The 20,971-nt window shown below is 33.6% G+C and overlaps 1 protein-coding gene and 1 long non-coding RNA gene across 4 annotated transcripts in view; one reads left to right on the top strand and one right to left on the bottom strand.

The window, feature by feature from the left end:
- LOC148275319 (ubiquitin-conjugating enzyme E2Q-like protein 1) overlaps positions 1–20,971 on the top strand; it is a 119,621-nt gene that overhangs the window by 74,636 nt on the left and 24,014 nt on the right. The gene's annotated exons all lie outside the window — the stretch shown is intronic.
- Positions 6,712–15,826, bottom strand: LOC148275320 (uncharacterized). The gene is made up of 2 exons (XR_015824056.1): positions 15,615–15,826; positions 6,712–7,054 (listed from the first exon to the last, which is right to left on the bottom strand). It is a non-coding gene; the product is annotated as an uncharacterized LOC148275320 (long non-coding RNA).

Raw genomic sequence — 20,971 nt, 5'->3', positions numbered from 1 at the left:
TTTCAATGCAGCAGCAAGGCTTATTACGGGAGTAAAAAAACATTCTCACATCTCACAACATCTTCGAGATTTGCACTGGTTAAAAAGCCCAGAGAGAATAAAAAACAAGCATTGCTGGACAGTATTCAAATCCCTTCATAAAATTGCTCCAAAATACCTATCGGACCTTTGTATTCGGGAAAATGCATGTCAAAGAAAATCTACTCTTAGATCAGCATTTGATTCAGGAAGAGAAAAACTTGTCGAAATCCGGCGCTCCCCAAACATTAGATTTGGAGATCGTGCTTTTGCCGCTGCCGGCCCCTCTGCCTGGAACCAATTGCCTTCAAACTTACGAATCATCGACAGTCCCAGTCAGTTCAGATCCCAACTAAAATCCCACTTCTTTAGACTATCACACTCTCAATTTTAAATCTGGAAATATAATATATCACTTTAGTTAGTTAGAATGTAAGTTTAGGTATACAATTGTAAAGTGCCCTGAGGTGATTTTTTACAAAAATGGCGCTATATAAATCAGCCAAATATTACTACTATTATTAATCCAGGGAGAAATACGGGAATAATGTCTTTCCTGTTTAGCTTTCTACGGAGTCAGTCAGTCGGTGAAGGAACTCGCGTTAGAGATAAGTAAAGTAAGGTTCATGTGCCAACCCAAATCTTTAGATTCATTGTTTATTTTGAAAACTCTTATGTCCATAACGTAATACGTTGCAAAAATTATACTTTTATTAAATATTTCACGCCTCCTAATTTGGGAACCCAACCGAGTCCTCAGTCTTTCAGCACGTCCAACCTGACAAAAGAAAGATTAAATAGCGCGCGTGTGCGTATAACTGTATTATGCCAAGTGCCAAGTACACAATTCGAGCCGATTTGTTTTGTAATTCGTATCAGGGGATCATTAATGTGAATGGGACCCATATTGAAGATGACACGACCCCTGACATTTTGCTATCTCGTGTAATGTTTTTTTCCGGTGTAGACGTTTATTTTCTAGTTCGTTTTAATACATAATATATACTGATATAAAACGGAATGCGTAGATAGGTAAACAATCAAATTCTATTGACAGATAATTAAATGAAGACGTAGCACTTTTGGTTTAGGAAAACAGTCAACACAGTGTTACTTTTACCATCTTGACTGTTTAAAGTTTGATCATCGATTGATTGATTTTTGTGAATTTAAACAGCTGTAAAACATCAACAGATGGAATAATTGAAGAAATATGGAAGTTTAATCATATGCAGAATGGTAATACACAAAGTGCGAAGTAAAAATTTTGCTAAAAACTCTCAGTAAGGTTTTCTTATTCTTTTTTTAGTAAATACCTACTTTTTGACCATAAACTATTATCTTTAAATACTCATATAAAAAGAAACTCTTTATTATTGCCAGAATATCCTTTTTTTGAAAATAATAATTATTATTTGCGTTTGTTTATGTGTATATAATATAAAGTTTTCGAATAAAATGTTAAAATGTGCTTAGGTACTGACACAAATAAAAATTGTACGTTTACTTGGTTTGCTGACAGGTACTAACTCATAAATTAATGTGGACGGTCAAACATTTGCACGCACTGGTAGGTATGTTTTTTGTGTGTAGGTATTAGGTATGTATAATGTGTGCTACTGTTTTTTCCGACTATTAGTTATATTTGTCAATTCGTGGTTTTTAAATTAAGGTCACATTATCATTAAGCTATTATCAATAAACATCTCCTCCAACAAGCCACAAAAAGTGGGATTTTGTTTTTAAAAATGATGTTATAGTTTTTTAATATCCATAAATGCATATTATAATAATACTTACATCATGCAATAATTATTGGACTGTCACCTGAAGCGTAAGACTGATCATCTTACCTTCATGTAACAAAAAATAATCAAGATACGCTGCGATTGGTGTACCAATACAGTGCCATATGCACTATTAGGTGCGGAAAGGGAATGATGATGTCATTAATGAAAACAATTTGTTTTACACAGATTTAAACTGGTATTTTTGATTAAAGCTTCCAAAGGAAAATTTGTGTGCTTTTTGCTTTTTTAATTGCTATGTTTCCACGCTACTTAGCAAATCAATTAAACGTAAATAAAAACATAATTTTCATCATAAATCTAATGCCAGTAATAATTTCATGGTTTTGATTTTCATCAAATAATATTTTAATAGGATTATATTAATTTATTTGCAATAGCACGAATAAATCCCAATCAAATTTATGTATTCGACTAAATTAAATTGAGTTTCACAGGTTTGACGTAATTCAGGTTAAATGATTGGGTTTGTAGATTTTATTAATGTTCGTTTGTTAAAAATATAACCCCCTATAATAAAAAAATCATTGAAATATAAAGTTTTATTACAAAATATTGTTTTTAAGAACTTGTTTTTATAAATTATTTTATGACGTTGAGCCCATGCGTTTTCAAATCAAATTGTATTAAAGATATATACATTTTTAAGAAATATATAATGTACGATTCGTATAACATATTACTCCATTATATATTATTCTAATCTATATTTATCAGTCAATTTGATATAAGTGCCCATGAAGTCGATCAAATTCCTTAATAAATTATTCATTGTAATTATTGCATTAAAATTAACTTTGTAGTCAAAAATTTTACTAAATATTATTAAATATTTGTATATAACCACTTACCGACTTTTCTATGTCTACCGGTTTCGAGACGTACCCATCTCGTAGTCAGGACGCTAATTAAACCAAAATGAAAAACCCACTATACACCTTTAAAAAATAACGTTCCTTTGATCAATTATCAAACAACATTTCAATATAGCCCATTAGACGATGTTCCATTGTAATGGTCATCCTAAACCTATTAAACTCACGCCCCTCCCTTTATCCCCTACCCCTTAGTTTTCATTTTTTTCTCAAACAACATAAACTATTTACATATTCTAATTAGTGCATTATTGTCCTTATCAGTACATTTTCTTTTTAAAATGCATGTCGTGTTGGTTTCATTCGTGTCCTGATGAAAAGACAGGTACGTCTCGAAACCGGTAGATATAGAAAAGTCGGTAAGTGGTTATATCCAAATATTTAATAACATTAAGTATATTTTATTATTATTAAGTAACATTCAAAATCTCCACCGACATGCCACAAAAAGTGACTTTTGGGATTTAGTTCTATAGGCGCAAAAGTATAACGTGTTATTATTATTTTTAACTCTCATTTTTACTAATGCTTTTTTTTTTTTTTGATGGGGCTTTTAACTTATTTCTCAAGTTTTGGTTTCGATTTCGGCCATAACTAGAACAGAAGCCGAAATTCGGTTTCGGATGAAAATCTTGTTTCGGCCGGTCACCAATAATTTTCAATGGTATTTTTTCAGTGTAATATTTCCAAAACTACTGAACTAACGCCTGAAACGTAAGACTGATCATCGTACTTTCATGTAACAAATCATCGGGGTTCACTGCGATTGGTATACAAAATACTGTGCGGATAAGGAATGATGACGATGCGATGGTGAGGTGAAGTAATTTATTTGAAAACGATGTTTTCGGGTATCATGTTTCTTCTGCAAATTTTCATACAAAATAACTTTCTGTTCATCATTTGGTGATCGTTCTATAATCGATTCAATAGAAAATCCTTCGTTTCATAGTATGTATAAAGTTGCTGTACAAAATACGCCTGACTGGGTCTGTAAACAAACCCTTTTCCCACAGCAACTTACTTTTAACAGGAACCAGTACTTACTTTCCCAACATGGCGCGGTCTCACTTTGTATCGAATTTCAGGGGTGTGTGTTTTAGTGAAAGGAAATAGTTGAACGGATTTGAAGGTTTGATTAATTGTCGCATCCTTCGTACTATGTGCCGCCCCTCCCACACAGCATGTTGCAAACTAGAAGCTTTCCTCGTCCGGCCCATGTGACACAGGGCCAGATTGGCACCAGTGCCTCGATCATGAACGCTATCTTCATCTGTATATATCAAGACGGTATACTAAACTTCTGTACTATCTGTATCTTACCTCGGTACGTTCTACCTACTTGTCATATCGACATCATATGATCGAAACAAGCCAATGGAATGACCGAAAACAATTAGTCCGCGTTCCTTACGTCATTAACATTCAAAATAGTTCTCATTTATATTTTAAAAAGGCTACTGTAATAAAAAATGCTCACTTCAAAGCGATTATAAACTCCAATAAATCCCAATTCAAGCAAAAAATGCTCGCTTGAACATGAACTTTGCATGCCTTTTGGAAATCACCTAGACGGTACGCTTAACGATTGCCTGTATGCATCCACCGATCAAATTCAAAGCCGACTCCTTTAACGTCTTGATACATCCACTCAGAAAGATAGTAAAACAGATGGAAAAAATATAATAACTAAATTATTTTTTTAGAGTGGTAACTTTACGGATATAATCTGTCTCTGACGCCTACATACTCTTATCTGTTCATAGGGCAAAATCTAGCGACATTATTTTCACATCTAGGTGTTCGTTTTATTAAAGTGACAATTATGTCGGAATTTAGTTCGACTTTAAAACTTACTAATTTCTCTCTCACATTTTTAATAAGCTTTTAAGAAAAAATTGCCAACCTAAAAACGATTAAAATTTTTTATAAATCATAATTAATGGAAAAATTGCTCGGTGGAACAAAATTTTTGACACTTTTAATGCGTAGATAAACGTATCGAGGGATTCTAGACCCGTCGGTATAAAATTATGTACTTACATCAAAACTTGATGGTGGGGGTACCGGTAATATAACTTTGTAGTCGATCGGGAGACTTTTATCTTCAACTATGACGTCATACTGAAGCTATGTCATTTTAGTGCGTAGATATGTGTACCGTGGCGTACGCTTCCCCTTGATTCATATCGATGTACCTACCCAAAACTTGAAGGAGGGTGGTCGGTAGTATATCTTTATAATCGCTAGAGGGAATTTATCTTCAACAATACCGTCAAGGTGAAGGTATGACGTTTTTATCTTCCCATCATAATCGAGGCCCAGAAGGGCGACTTAACTGATTTTACATATTCGCAATCAGCATAAGGCACACTAGTTATAAAACATTATACCTACATTCCAGTGGCAAGCAGTGATTTATTTTATAGGTAATCTACAAAAAATGTTCATTCATTTGTACTTACATATAAGTACACATATAATATAATTATAAATGGCTTTTTATCTGTGGTTCTGTGGAAATCAACTCATACAAAAAATATTATTAACTTCGCGATAAACGTAGCTTTGTTCTACACTATTTTAATGCAACACTTGTACAAAAGTTTGAGCACTAAGCACCGCCCGATTTCTTTTAAAATTAATAATGCCAAAAACAGCCACTTCGAACGCCACATGTCCTATGTGATACATTATATGTCAACGGTATCCTTTCAAAGAAAAATAGTACTTCGGAAATAATGTTCGAAATACTAGTTTCTAAATAAAGAATCTTCAAATAATATTTACAATTTGCAAGCTGGTTTTAGTATTGAAAAAACGCGACTAGGTTAAAGATGTGCAATATTGTGTACTTTTTTGTATAGAAGATTAAACTAAGGCTAGTTACATCGTTCACTGAGAACAAGCTGGGCGCACTTTATAGATTTTTTTGTAGAAAGATATAAACTGTAATGGTGATTTATAATAAACTAGCGGTCCCGACAGACGTTGTCCTGCCGTTGTTGGTTTGCCTGCTATTATCTTGGAAAAATACTATTAATCAATACGTAGGTACCTAGGTACTTGTTTGTGATTAAATTCCAAAACTAAAAATTGTAAATCATCAAATATTGAATTTAAGTAGATACCTAGGTATTTGTTTACGGTTGAATTCCAAAACATAAAATAAATATTTTTTCAAATACGGCATTCTTTTTGCAAACGTCAAACTCCGGTCTTCTCACCAACAAAGGGGTGTTCTTATGAAGGAATACGATTTTTTTTAATGTGTTTAATTTAATATTATTTTAGTATTACCAAAAATCCAGTAAAAAGAAATAAATGGGTAGAAATTATAAGGAATTTAAGGAAAAACGAATGTTGTTTGTAAACATTAAAAAAAAACTTTTTTATACACATAAAAACAACATCTTTCCATTTTTTAGCAAATGCATTCTCCTCGAATGCAACCCTGGTAGATCGATGAATAAAACATTTATGCTCCTAACTTCATTTTTACATATTCGATTGAAGATTTTAATATCTACGAACACGCACAGCGCAAATGTCTATATTTCTCTTAAAACCGCACGTAAATCGGTTAAGCCGTTTAGGAGGAGTACGGTGACATCACACGTACAGAGGAATTAAATAAATAAAGAAGAATACTAATTATTTTTTTTATTTTCCCATAAACATAGTTACTATAAAACATTATTATAGATATAGAAAGTCGAATAATAGTATACTGTGCATAATCGCTTATTTGGACGATTCGCCCCTGCTACTTTCGCAATTCAAAGTGACCCATAAATTATTTTATCATGCACATACTTATATATGTAAATATATTTTATTTTATTGAACCTACCAACCACATTCCCCTGATGTAAAAATGCCCATTGGGCATAAATAAACCAAATGAATTAAATGAATAAATAAAACACTCATGTAATATACTTATTTAATACGAGATAATAGATGTATGTAATGAACATTTTAATTTGATGCTCTTATGTTATAACTATGAATGTTAAATAATTTACGAGTACCTAAATGATAAACAAATTATTGTATTTAAACAAATAACATTATTTATTATAAGGTCGAGTTTTTCTCGCTCTTTTGTTATTAGTTATTGCATTACTGAGAATATTTAAATTCCATGGTTACTCTGTGTCCGGGCGGAATATTAATACAGTTCTGTGTGTGCAATAAAACCAGAACCCTGGAAAGTGTTTTTGAAACGATGGCTGCTCTCAGGTAAAAATCATAAATAAGGAAATTGACAGGAGATAAGTCCGCCTCGTCGTGAAGTGATTGGCGCATTCGCCTACCATTCTTGAGGTCTCTGGATCGATTCCGGTGGACCTGAAATATTAATTTTAAAGATTGTTAAAACCACAATACTAACTTCCACGTGCAAGGAAAGAATCCAGCAGTTCTTTGGACATATTTTCAGGGGGAACTCTGATAGTTTGGAGAAAATTTTCCTTCGTGGAAGTGTCGAAGGGACAAGGTCGCGTGAACGTCAACCGACAAGATGAAGCGGCTGTCCACTGATGAGCCATGCCTGGAGTCAGGCGTGGTCACCATCCTCAGACACGAGGCACAAATTGAAGCGAGAGAGAGAAATATAGAACCACACTATTCCATTATTCCTGAACTGGTACCTGAAGCGTTAGACTGATCACCTCACCGCTGGACTTGGTTTATCAATGCAGTGCCCTTTGCACTAATGGTTGCGGAAAGGGGAATGATGGTGATTGCTTTATGTTATACTTTTTAACTTTAAAATATCACCTATATATTGGTGTTAACATTAGTTTTGTAAATTTTTTACAAATTTAAAAATGACCGTCAAAAATTTAAAAAAATGTTGAAGGTTCGTCATACGAAATAAAGCTTTCTGCTCTACACGATATTGTGTTTGCTTTTACGTTACATATGAAATAATTTTATTTGGTTCAAGCCTTCGAAATGGAATGTCAAGTAGACGAAAGTGGCCATTTTCGACACCTCTTACTATTCGCGTTCAATCGTGGAAATAAAGCTGCCAAAGATGCTTGCGATATTTGCGTAGTGTACGGTTAAGATGCCATAAATTATTGTCTAATTTGCTATAAAATAATGAAGGAGAATACATTATTTACTAGTAGTGTTTTAATATTTTTTGTCGCGTCCTCTTGTTTTCTTCATTTAGAAAAAAACGGACGCAACACCTCATACTTTCATGTTAATATTTTTTGCATTGCTTTTTGGTGAATCCTTCAAAAGTCTCCGTAATTAATTTTTATACGTTCCTATTTTTTTTTCTTCATATTTCTCAATGTAAATGATCATTTTTGAAATACGTATTTGAGTTCTTACGATTTACTAAATATTTTTTTAAATATGGCACCATTTTAAACTTGTTATTAAATGTGCTTAGAAATTGGAATTATGCTGTGGTAGAGCGGGGTACGGACTTCGAACCACTAGCTCCGATCTGTGAATCTGTGACGATACAACCAAACCAAAACGGAGAAATCTTCACTGCAGCTTTAATACTACAATCGAGATTCATTAATTATTCATTACGTAATCGATCCAACCCGTAACCGAAGCAATTAAGTACTAACTATGCCCTTGAGAGCAATGTCAAAGTTACCTTAAACGTCTCCTCTGACAGTAATAGTAGGACTAAAATTACCACGAATCCTACATAGATATACCCTTTAGCTAAATACATAGATAGTATCTGCTCGTGTTTCACTTCACAGAAGTTAGACCAAATTCCTTACACAAAATACTATTATAATTAATTCACCCATCGCGACACAGTTGGCCCCAAACAGTGTACAACAATTTCAAACAAAACTAATCCTCGTCTCGTATAATTGCGTTTGAATTTGAAACAGCCATTAATTAAAAATATATATTCCAAAATAATATAAATAATCCCCACTCAGCTACATTTTTTTCATTAACTCATTTGTATCAACAAATATTTATTTTCGTATTTAAGATGTTGTTAAAATTAATATATTTAGTAGTTCATAAGATCGAAAATAATTTATTAAAATAAAAAATAAAAATAAGGTTCTTAAGATCAAACCTTGAACAGTCTGAATCGTCAAATGGCCAATCAGTTATTTTCAGCTATCTATTGACTTTTGCATAATATGAAAATGGTCTCGCGTTTTTCGTTGTTAAGCAAATCCATTCGAATTAGGTACGCACTAGAGAAAATATTCAATCGATTAAAGTTAAAATTATAGGGATTCATTTTTACAAAATACATTGATGTGTTGAGTGTTGAGAATGTTTTGTATGAATTAGTTTATAAATTAATTCATATTATAAAATTGGTATGACAAGTTTAAATCCAAACATTAAGGCGCTTAAATGACAAAGTATCCAGTTCAGACTGGTTAATTTTTACTATTTCAGAATAAAAAAACAAATATGTATCTAAATATATCCGGATAGACGTATAGGGGAAAAAAAATATTTCAAATACTTGTACGAATTACGTATCTTGTTTTTTTATTGCTTATCCGAACTGTTTGTTTTCTACCTGAGCTCTTTGGATCAGCACAACCAAAACAATTTGGTCGTTCTGTCATTATTGACTAAAAATCTTACTATTGCACGCACCTGCCAGTTCAGTGTATAAAATTTAATGCTAATGCTTTTATCTTCAATCTAAAATACATTTTATTTAGCAGTAGAAATCATAAACAAACTGTAAGACTTATTCCTTTGGATTTAGTACTAAATTATTCATGGGAATGGTGTTATTAATAACATAGGCAATCATAAAGTGTGTTATGTATTTCAAAATGTTTAATTCTAATAGGCTAAATAGGAGTTTTTATTACTTAGTTTGTATTACGAAGGTCAGGTTGAGAAATTTATAAAACAAAATTTTATTCTATCGTCTGTTTGTTAAGGTGTATCATTTCATTATGTAGATATGTATGTATGTATGTTAAACATTGGCGATCGCCGTTAGCTGAGCCAAGACAGGAAGGTATCTACTTTAATTTCGTTAGTGAATTGCCTTGAGAATCTTCAGAATCCTCGTCTTATTCTGTAGTTTTATTAAACACACGTATTCTCTTCGGGGCTTCGAGATAAGCTCTTAGAATTTAGTGGTTTCATGGAAGAACTAACGCTGATGTAGGTAGAGCGGAAGTTTCAATGGTTTTGATTACAAACTCATTTGAATTAATACAGAAAACATATTTTTAAAGTCGTAAAAATGATTATTCTCGAACAATAAAAACACACGAGGAAATACATAAAGGTTAAATGAATCTGTAAAGTCTTTAATAATAAATACAAGGCAAAATGAGTAAAAGTACAATAAATTTTATTTTCATTCGCACAGACAGCAATAAAGTCTGGGTATTGTTATACTGTATGCTGTACGTGACAGGAATGTTGGGCGCCAGTTTATCTCCTACGGCGTGCAATATTAATGTCCCCTTGTCACTTGTCACCCCGTAATATGCCAGCCGAACTACACACTACTCGCTACTTTCGTTGCTCAACGACTCCTGACCTAAAGCTGTTACTTGTGACTTGTAATGGAGGAAGTTCATTGTACCTCGGAGTCTACTTGCCCTTACTCCTTCGCTGACTGCGCATTCCCTTCCCCTCGCTCACCTTCCGGCATCGAGCTGGTTACTTGTTCCTAGTTTCTCTTTCCCGGTTCTCACTACATTACATTATATTATTTTACAAATGTATGTTAGAACAACGACATTATGTTGGCGTTAATTGCGCAAGATGTGCTCGAAATCTCAGCGCACGGCCGCTGCCGTTCATTGTTTCCTCAGAACCCAGAACTATTCCGTAACACGATTGTGCAATTCGTCAGATTTTGAAGAACTGTGCCGTGAGAATTGTTCAAGGGTGGCCTTATGTGTTTTAGCTGAATATAATGCAATCTGACTGATAACAATATGTGTTTATTCGTTAGTTAAAAGTTTACTTGGTTTTCCGAGAGCATTTCCAGTAGGTACGAATTCGTGAATTATTTAGTGTGAACAGTGAATACCTACTGTGGATTCATTAATGAAGCGTTTTAGAAAATTGAGTTGTATTTCAAAATCAGTAAGGCAGAATAATGTGCACAGTCGCAATAATTCATGGAAAATAAAAATACTAGAAGCAAAATCAAATCAAAATAAAAAAATGCAATCCGAGAGTTGGTTTTCTCCTAACATAAAGCTTTAAAAATATAAATCGTTCACTAAAATCTTGAACATATAGGTATAAGGTTTCAATAATCATTCCTTTCCGCACCTTATCGCAGCGTATGTTAATCATTTTGTGTTACAAGAAGGTAAGATGATCAGTCTTACGCTTTAGGTACCAGTCCGGGGACTATGAAATATTATTGTGTAAAAACACGTTTTCAAACAAATGTTTCATGTCAACTATGCCGTGAATCGAGACCTCTTGCATGGTAGACAGACACGCTGACCATTATTCCACGAGGTTTCAATAATAATAAGATTAATACCTACTCGCGCAATAAAACATTAAGGTAAAATGGAATACATTAAGACGACTATTTTTCTTATTCAGTCTGGACTTTGGACAATATTGATGCAGAATTCAACAAAACAAAAAAAGTGGATATGTAATAAGAAACATAAATAAAAAAATGTAAAAATTACGCAACTTTTATTTTTATGAAGCATATCATTAATATTTGGAGAAGAATGTTCAGAAGTAATGTGTAGCTTGCTGTTGTAACTAAAAGCTATTTTTCTTAACTAAAGTTAACAAGGATGTACGAGTAAGTGTGGTTAGGTACCCAACTCGTATCTATATACTGTAAACGTATGTAGCTTTTGTCCCTATCGTATTCTAAGCACATAATACAGGATCAAGTTACGCATTGAAAGGCAACCAGCGTAATTTTATTACGCAGGAATCGCAGGATTATAAGAAAACATATTCCATCGCTAATTCAAAAGCGTAATGAGCAACCTACACACGACACAGTACAAAAACCCTTTGATAAAACCCATAAAAAAACCTGAAAACAAGAGTTTATCTCAAATACCCAAAAATATCAATAGGAAATCAATGTTTATATAAACCACGGGAGTTATTTTAAACGAAATGTTCAGGAAAGAAGATTTTATAATTGAGCTATTTTCAAAACATCATAATTTTTAAACCAAATGAGATAATTTCAATCTGTAAAGAACTTTCACCTATAAATAAAAATAGGAAGAGATAGATCCCCTACGCGATGTACTGATCAGGTCATAACAGCGACAAGAACCTCGGTAGTTGCTGGAGAGCTGGAGAGGAATAGTTGGGGTGGCCAATAGGGGAAAGGAGTCCAACAGGCAGCGAAAGAACAACTCAAGGAATTTATGATAGAAATGTTGATGGATGCAGAAAACGAGGAAGACCGAGAGATTAAATCAAATCCAACAAATACTTGAAGATGGACATGTAAAAAGTCAGAAAAATCACCGTGCGTTCATGTGGAGATGTATTAATGTAGAGGAAACGAGATCTGTATGCAATGACAGAGTAATGTTACGTTTTTTCCTCTATGCCTACCCCCATGGGGAAACGGCGCAATAGTTTGTTTATTAGCTTTTTAAATGAGTTGTGGTTAAGATCAACGAGGTCCGCAATATTCTTTATATATTATTTGGAGCTGAAATTCGATTGCAAAGAATGTAAAGTAAAATTAGTACTATAGTTTCCATATTTTCAAGGTGGTTTTCTAGAAATTAATAGCTAATGTAAAGAGAAATTCATAAAAATGGCGCCACGTTCATTGTTATTCTCCATGTTAAGATCGGCCGAGCGATACGAGTGGAGCTTGCAGGAGATAAGTCTTTTGGGTGTTCGTACCTACATGCCTACATAGGTATACAGACTTGTATACAGCATCTTCCCGCTCAAATCCCTCCCTCTTCCCCTTTGCCAGTAGCGATGACGTCAATGCCGCGGAAAATTTCTTTGATGGGAAATTTACTTTGGCAAAAGCTCCGGCACTAAACTTATTTTTTTTTTATATCAACGTCCTCGTGTTCTTTGGTTGTCTAATGTATTCGTTCTGTTCGCAGACAATCGATGAATAAAATAAATGTTGTTTTTGTACTGAAATGTTTTTTTCTGCTTAAAGACACAAATAAACGTTTATGCGTAAAGTTGTTTGGAAAAACTATACAGAGGTTCTTTATATCGTCGATTTGTTTTTCGAAAAGTCATAGTTCTAAAAAATATTTTGAATAATAAAGACTATTCAGCTATAGTTTCCCAGGAAAGCGGTGCCATTATCTGGCGGGTCTTGACAATGTTCAGGGTACGTATTCTGATGGAAAGTAATTTATCTTCAATTTTATCCTCAAAGTAAAACTAAGTTTAAGGTATGAAAAATAGAATATGTGTACGATTTTTTCTAAACATGTTCAATTACCGGTTACCGACGAAGATACTTTGAATTTTCATACAAATATACACACTCTCGTACATAAATATCGATAATAGTTTATATCGTCTCAGTATATACCGATGAAGATAGCCGTTAATAATCGCGGCCCCGAGATGTAAACTTCAAGAAAGCGGTGTCATTAGTCGTTATCTCTAGGCCGTGACAACCCATCTGTAAAAAAATGCGCTGTTGTGAGCACCGTCAATCTGGCATGTTTTTCAGTAATGTTTTGAAATAGAAAAAAAATATTAAAACAGTTGATAAACTTTTTTTATCATTAAAATCATTTGTTTATTATTTACATTAGGTTTAGTATGTATCTGATATCTCGAATGTGGTGTCCCGATATTTCTCCACAAATTTTGTTTTATCTGGGCTTTTTATAGTCTGCTCTTCGAATTATATAAAGTTTCATGATTTTTCTTCAAAACCAATCAAAATTACGTCAATTTCCCTAGTTAACATCACGTTTGCACTCATTTTGACAGATTTGACAAAAATGTTCACCGTTAAGCTAGGGTTTCTTAGGACAGCGGTGCCCGTATCTTAACGGCCGTAGTGAACGATGATGCGGTGGATAGCCGTTGTAACGGTGACTAGAGAGTGGTTTCCTAGGAAAACGGTTTTTATAACATTTATTAACACCGATTTCCTAGGAAACCACTCTCTAGTCACCGTTCCGACGGCTGTCCACCGCATCACCGTTCACTACGGCCGTTAAGATACGGGCACCGCTGTCCTAGGAAACCCTAGCTTTACACGATAAAGACCGTTCGAAGACTGTTTGCACCGCTATGACGGCCGTCCTGCAAATTGCGGCACCGATGTGTGACGTTTTGCTCACAATCAACGCTCTCTAGGCCATTGGTTTGTACAGAAAACGTTTTAATGACGTCATCCACCGCCACACGACGGCCGCTAGATGACAGCACCGCTCTCTTAGAGAACCATCGCTTAAGCATTTCCCCCAGTAATACATATAATAATTGTGAAGTGCTATGCAAAAAGTACCTCACTAAAACTCTTATTAAGAAAGTACGATGTTTAGTGTATGCATATAAATACTTTAGCCATACGGTTTTTTTTTAATTAAATTATAATACTCGTATTGTTTTCGCAGAATCTGCGTCTGGGCGGATGAAGTGTGTGAAATAAAACTAGAATCGTAGACGAATGTTTCAGGAGGCTTATTCTGTCACAATTTCGTTTCGTAAGTTCGTTCGTTCGTCATATATCCATCTCACTCTAACGCAATCAAAATAGTATTTTGCTCTCGTTCCCTCTCATACGATACGAATGAATTTACGAAACGAATTACTTACAGAATAAGACCGCACATTCGACGGCTACTTTCAGGTAAAAATCCTGTAACGGGAAATCGAGTGGAGATAAGTCCGCCTCGTACTATAGTGTTTAGAGCGTTCGCCTACCAAGTTTGACGTCCTGGGTTCGATTCCTGGAAGGGTATTAATATGAAATACTTGTTTATAAGATAGTTTTGCGTTGGAACATTTAATTGTCTCTGGACTGGCACCTGATCGAGATATGCTGCATTTACTTTACCAATACAATGCCATATGCACCATCAGGTGCGGATAAGGGTTTGGATGATGATGATGATGATGCAGAATTAATCAGACAGAGTTTCATGAACACAGATATTTGGGCAATGTATTTTTGACCGAATGCGGAAGTTCAGCGCTACGAAAAATTGGGTATAAAAATGTTTCCTTGCTCGCGGTAAAAATTATACCAGTCGATTTTACGGTGAAGTTTCTCGAAAACGTATGAAAAAAATTTACTATTTTGAACTACATCACAAGTTCTTCCGAATTATAAAGTATTGTGATTGATTTCCGGTTTACGGGAAGCCAACACTCACGAGAATTGAGAACTTGTGACAACACAGGCGGAGTAATTTTAAAATTTCATATTCTTAAAAATCATAGTGCTGATAATACGGTACATATTTTTTCATATTTTTTTTAATTGGCTTAGTTTGATAAATATTGGCTGTTTTTCGCATATTTCGCATATCAGATTTTTCTAATAGGTGGTTGGTAATTTTTCAATTTTTGTACGGTACTTTTAATTTTAATGTAAAGTATAAACATGTTTAAAAAACATTATGACTTTTAAATAAAATAAAAAAATAGAAAAACTTAGTCACTTTTACCTGTAAAATTTGGCAAGAAATTTGGCAGATAATCATTTTTGTTTCGTTCATTAAGGGAAGTAGTATTTTATTTTATAACTATATATTATATTTTTGGGATTTTTTATTTCAATAATCCATTTTTTATTTATGAAGGTTAAATAAACACAGAAATACAAAATAAACGAAAAAGAACAAATAATTAGAAGTTTTGCGTAATTATCTAAAGAATAAATTTTATTAATGAACTTTTAAAAAAAAAAAAGTATCTGTCAAATACAAAACGTAAACTTACTTACAAACTACTGACTACTTACTCTAACTAGCTCTTCACTAGTGACATCTTCTTCTTTTCCACATCCGCTCCTAAGTGGAGCATGTGGACATCACCAGTTGCCTCCAGGAGACCCAATCGCCAGCCAGCACTCTCGCTTCTTCCCATGTCAATCCAGCGCCCCTTAATTCCGTTGAATAAAGTCTAAAGATCGCCTTCAAGGACGGCGTGATCCCGCAGGTTTAAAGAAGAGGCAACTAGGGTTTAGGTTCTCCATCTGTCTACCTACAAGTAAAATTGACTAACTGTTACTTGGTCAATTCTTTGGATCTTAAATTTACTAATAAACGTGACTATGTGTGTTGGTCAGTTTTACTTGTCAAAAATCTGTGAGCTTCTATCAAATGGTCACATATTTTACTAATTAAATTATTTTAAGAGTCAGATTAACTTGGCATTTTTACCAGTCAAGCATAATGCTAATACGATATCAAAAAGTCTATAATCTCAATTTCGTCACTTTTGCAAATGGTCACTTTTACTTGTATAACCACGATATTGGAATTCTTTTTTTTATTTTTTTATTTATTTACAATTTTAAAAAACCCGTTAGGGTTACATTAGAAATTTAATATTGTCTAGTCATTTTATGTCTCGTCTAGTCTAGTTAGTTCAGTCATCATGTGCTTTTTCAGATTGATTTTAAATTTGTCTCCATTAAAAGTTTTCAAGTAGTAAGGTAGGTCGTTGTAGTGTTTAAGTCCATTATGTAGTATTTTTGACTGTCCTGTGTTTGTCTTTGCTTTTTCAATATGATAGTGTTTTTGTTGTCTGGTGTTATATTTATGTATGTCAGCATTTTTGACTAATATTATGTCGTCGTCTTGTATGTTTCCCAGTGTTATTTTGTGCACAATTTTTAAGGTCTCAATTTTAGTCAAGTAGTTTATGTCAAACTGGTGTGTTTTTTTGTACAGTTCAGTCGTAGTGGTCAGGTAGGGTAGGGTAGGTTGTATGTTAGTTTAAGAATTTTATTTTGTTGTCTTTGTATTCTTGTTATGTCTGTTTGGGATAGATCTTCCGGCTTTTCGTAGATCTCTTCGATTCGGATTGGCGTGGTTTAGCTCGAAGTCTTAGGTCTTTCGTTTTTATGAATATATTGTATATAATTATTGTTTTGACCTTGTTTGTCTTTGCTAAATAGTTTTATGTTCTTTTTGTTCAGTTTCTTGCATTTATGTTTCTTCATGTAACTGTTGTAATTGGCTTAGGCCGTATATATAATAAATAAAAATGTAATATACAGTGTCTCTTTGGGACACCATTTTCGTTGCTAATTTAATAGCACCCATAATATCACCACGATACGGACATTAGTTGTGACTAACCTCACTAACAAGGATACCCTAAGTTTGTGACAAAGGCTGATGAATAATAGTCATTGTAATTAATGAATAAATGAACCCAAAACTGAATCTCTAACGTAATCTTAACATATTACGCATCTTGATTAAAACAATTAATTTAACAAGAACAATGAACATAAAGTGAACATTATGATTCATTGTGAAAATTACTTTATTACTAAATTATTGTCATCAAAAACAGATTCGAGTTGTTTAAGTCTAACTTGCAAAAGATCTATGCTTAAAAATACACCCGTACTTCTAATCCGGGTAGATGAAGAACACAGTTCTGTTTGTGAAATAGAGCCCTTGACGAGTGTTTTCGACACGATGGATTATTAGGTAAACATCCTGTAAAGGGAAATGGACGCATCCGCCTACCATGCTTGAGGTCCCGGGTTCTATTCCTGGCAGGATTGATGTGAAATATTTGTTTTAAAGGTGGTGTAACACTGCAATATTTTACTGTCCGAGGACTGGTACTAGAAGCGCAAAATTTATTATATTTGAGAATTAAATAGTCATTAATAAAACGTTTTTAAATATTAATTATATTTTAAAACAAAAATGAGAAAATGGATTAATCTGACGAACATCATTGTTTTTATTTTATTGTACCATTGAATTAAAATGACATGGAATTAAACTCAATTAAAACATGTAGCTTTTTGTTTAAAAAAAACTGTCTTAGACAAAAGAACATATATTTATATGTATAGCAGTACATATATTTATATGTATTGCTATGATTTTAAAAATGTTTGTAATGATTTTAAAAAACCACCGAAACTTCGAAATTAGACCGCCCGCGACGTCACGAGCTCAGGTCAGTGAGTGTTTCTGACATTTAAAATGTGAACCCCGTGCAGTTATAAAACAAATTATTTGTACCCGTTAAACGTCAAAACACGCTAAACGTCGAAAAACATGGCTACCCAGGAAAACGCCATTCTGTTTCCGGGCACAAAATAACAACGCTTTCATTTATTAATTATTATATTTATTATTTTTTTCATACATTTTGTGGAAAATTCGCGCGTACGATTAGATGCTTTATTTTTTACCACTTGTAAGAAAACGTTTTTTATGTCCAATTTCAATTGAACTTTTTCATTATAAAGATAAGTATACCCTGGGGAATATCTGTACTGGTAAAACATAATATAAAATGTCTTAATATTAACTTTTCAGAATTTGCAAATCATTTGACATCCGAAAAACCACAATTTTAATCGAAAAACGGGCGTGTAAACTTAACATTTTAATAAAAATTGTATTCGTTAACACAATCTTAAAATATTAGAATTATGTAAAACTATGAAATAAAAACTTTGCATAATTAATAATCAATTAAATTTAACTTTTAACTCTCTTTTAAAAACAATGTTTGATTATGTCCAAATGCTTGCAGACTGGCTGGATTTCCTCCCTAGGGAGTTGTTCATATTTAAATTTATTTCAACAGAGAGGGAAAACATTTTTGAGAAGAATATATGGAAGTCTAGGCATTTACAGGGCTTATGACCTGTCATTGGCTGGTTTAAGTGGCCACTTTACACACCGTGTAACAATCACCATTCTGCTCATGTTTGGACATCCACATTTCCTCAACTCTTCCATCTGTTGACTTTTGTGAAGTAAAAGAGCTGAAACCTTTATCACGTAGGTGAGATTCATCCGGCTGAACCAAATCACCCACTAGGCAACGCCTGAAAACAATTTCCCAATTTTTATACTTCTTCTTTTACCAGGTAGTAATTCAACAATGTTTGATTATCTCCAAATGCTTGCAGACTTGCTGGATTTCCTCCCTAGGGAGTTGTTCATATTTAAATTTATTTCAACAGAGAGGGAAAACATTTTTGAGAAGGATATATGGAAGTCTCAAAATGTTATTATTATGATTACTATGATGTTATTTCTCTCTCTTTCTATAATTATTCTCTTTGAGTAATATGTATATACTCTAAGATTATTCTGTAATTTTCTTACATAATTTTACAGTTTTAATAGTAACGCGAGTGATTCTACTTTAGTATAAGTCCTGGCGAAGAGGTAGTAACCTAAAAACTGGTCGACGCATAACTAAAATTTAAAGCGGTTTATAGAAAAAACATAAATAAATACGTGTACCGAATAAACACATTTTAAAAAACCTATAATAATAACAAAGTTTTATATTTTAATTCGATAATAATTATAAAAAATAAATGGGACAAAATAATCAAATGAAACAAATATTTTTTAGTATAAAATAAATTAACAAAAAAATTAAACTAAATGTAATTAACAATATATTTTAGTAACATAGTGCTGTAATAAACGGTCTGTATAATTATGGATCCAAAATCTACATGCAGCATATGTTCAAGTGAAAAATGAAACAACGCAAGTGAAGTATGGGGGGATTCGTGATGTATGACAAGTGATAAGGGGTGATAGGAGAGAACTTAGAAAAGTGACAGGTGATTTAGTGAGGTGATCAATTTGTATGACGTGACACTTCGCCCTCTCGACACTCCCGCCCGCGCCGTATTCCAACCTGACCAAATTATCTATCCATAAAATAGTCATTTATCGATAACGTGCTGCAACGGTTATTGTATTTTACTACTACTACGTAGGGGTAGACAAAAAGGATAAACCGCCACACACGTCTATCCTGAATCCTGACATACGTTCCCAGCTTCTTCCACATTCAAACATCTTGTCGTGCATGCTCTTCGGTTCTGTCTTTTGACATGATCAGACTTAAGATTTTGGTTAATCTGACCATGCCACGTATTTCTTGGTCGTCCTCGTCCTACGTTACCGTTAATTCCCAACATATCTGTTTTATCATTTTTTCGCCGTTCATTCGTTCTACATGACCAAAACATCTCAGTGACCCTTTCTTAATCTTATCAATTATACCTGTCTCAGACTTGCACTCTCGCCTGATTTCATCATTCGTAATCTTGTCATACATTGATTTCACACACATTTGTCTAAGAGATCACATTTCGACCACGTTCATTCTGCTTTCGTTCTTCCTCTGCCAGTTTCGTGTTTAACTTCCATACATAAGTGTTGGGACTAAAACTTCGTTGTGCACTATCAGTCTAGCTTCGATAAACATATTTTTGTTAGCAAGTATTTTTTAATAATTTCTAAGATTACAAAGATTGTTTCGGTTAAGTTGAATTTTTTTATATTTTTTATCAATAATGCCAATCTATTAGGGCTTCCACAAGCCTGTTGATTGGCTAGAAAAAAAGTACTACGCTTAGTGCACCGTTCATTTTGTTGCCCGCATTCACTCTCCTTTCAATTTTTTTTTCTACTCTCCCATCTCTTGAAAGCATGCTTCCCAGATACACAAATTATTCTACTTGCTCAAGACATTAATGGTTTTTATTTATTATGCAATCAGTAACCTCACTTCCTCTTTCAAATCATGAATCCATGTCCGCTCCCTAGTTGGAGCATACGGTGCCCACAAAAAGCCTACATGCATCTCTATAGGCTGCCAGCTCCTGTGCGTCCCCCCAAGTAAGGTTTACGTCCCGCAGTTCTGACATAAACTGCCGACGAACAGTCAGCAGTGGACGTACAGGACGTCAAGAACCTGATGCATCCGCAGTATATGGCTCAGCCAGCCATATCGCCTTCGCTTGACTACAGTTGTCACCGGAGTTAGCTGCGTGCGTTATCTTATTAGTTTATTCCTCACAATGTCAAACCACCGCACACCCAAGGTTCTTTCGAGATACCTATTTTATTTATTTTTATTTTATTCATTTGGATAACCAACAGCTAAAATTATCTTATATATATACATAACAAAACAAATAACAAATAAGCCAATTACAGGTTTTCACAAGCAGCATCACAGTAAGTTAAAAAGATTCTCGAACATAAAGTTAATAGTAACTAAAAAATACTACGAATTATTTCGAAAGCAAACGCCGCACGTCATTAAGATTATTTGCAAATAAATCTATGTTAAATGATT

This window comes from Micrasema longulum, unplaced genomic scaffold, assembly GCF_059751315.1.
Source record: "Micrasema longulum isolate JH-2025_06_02 unplaced genomic scaffold, ASM5975131v1 h1tg001461l, whole genome shotgun sequence".
Lineage (NCBI taxonomy): Eukaryota > Metazoa > Arthropoda > Insecta > Trichoptera > Brachycentridae > Micrasema > Micrasema longulum.
The sequence above is the reverse complement of the archived record's forward strand: the minus strand, read 5'-3'. Positions and strand labels throughout refer to the sequence as shown.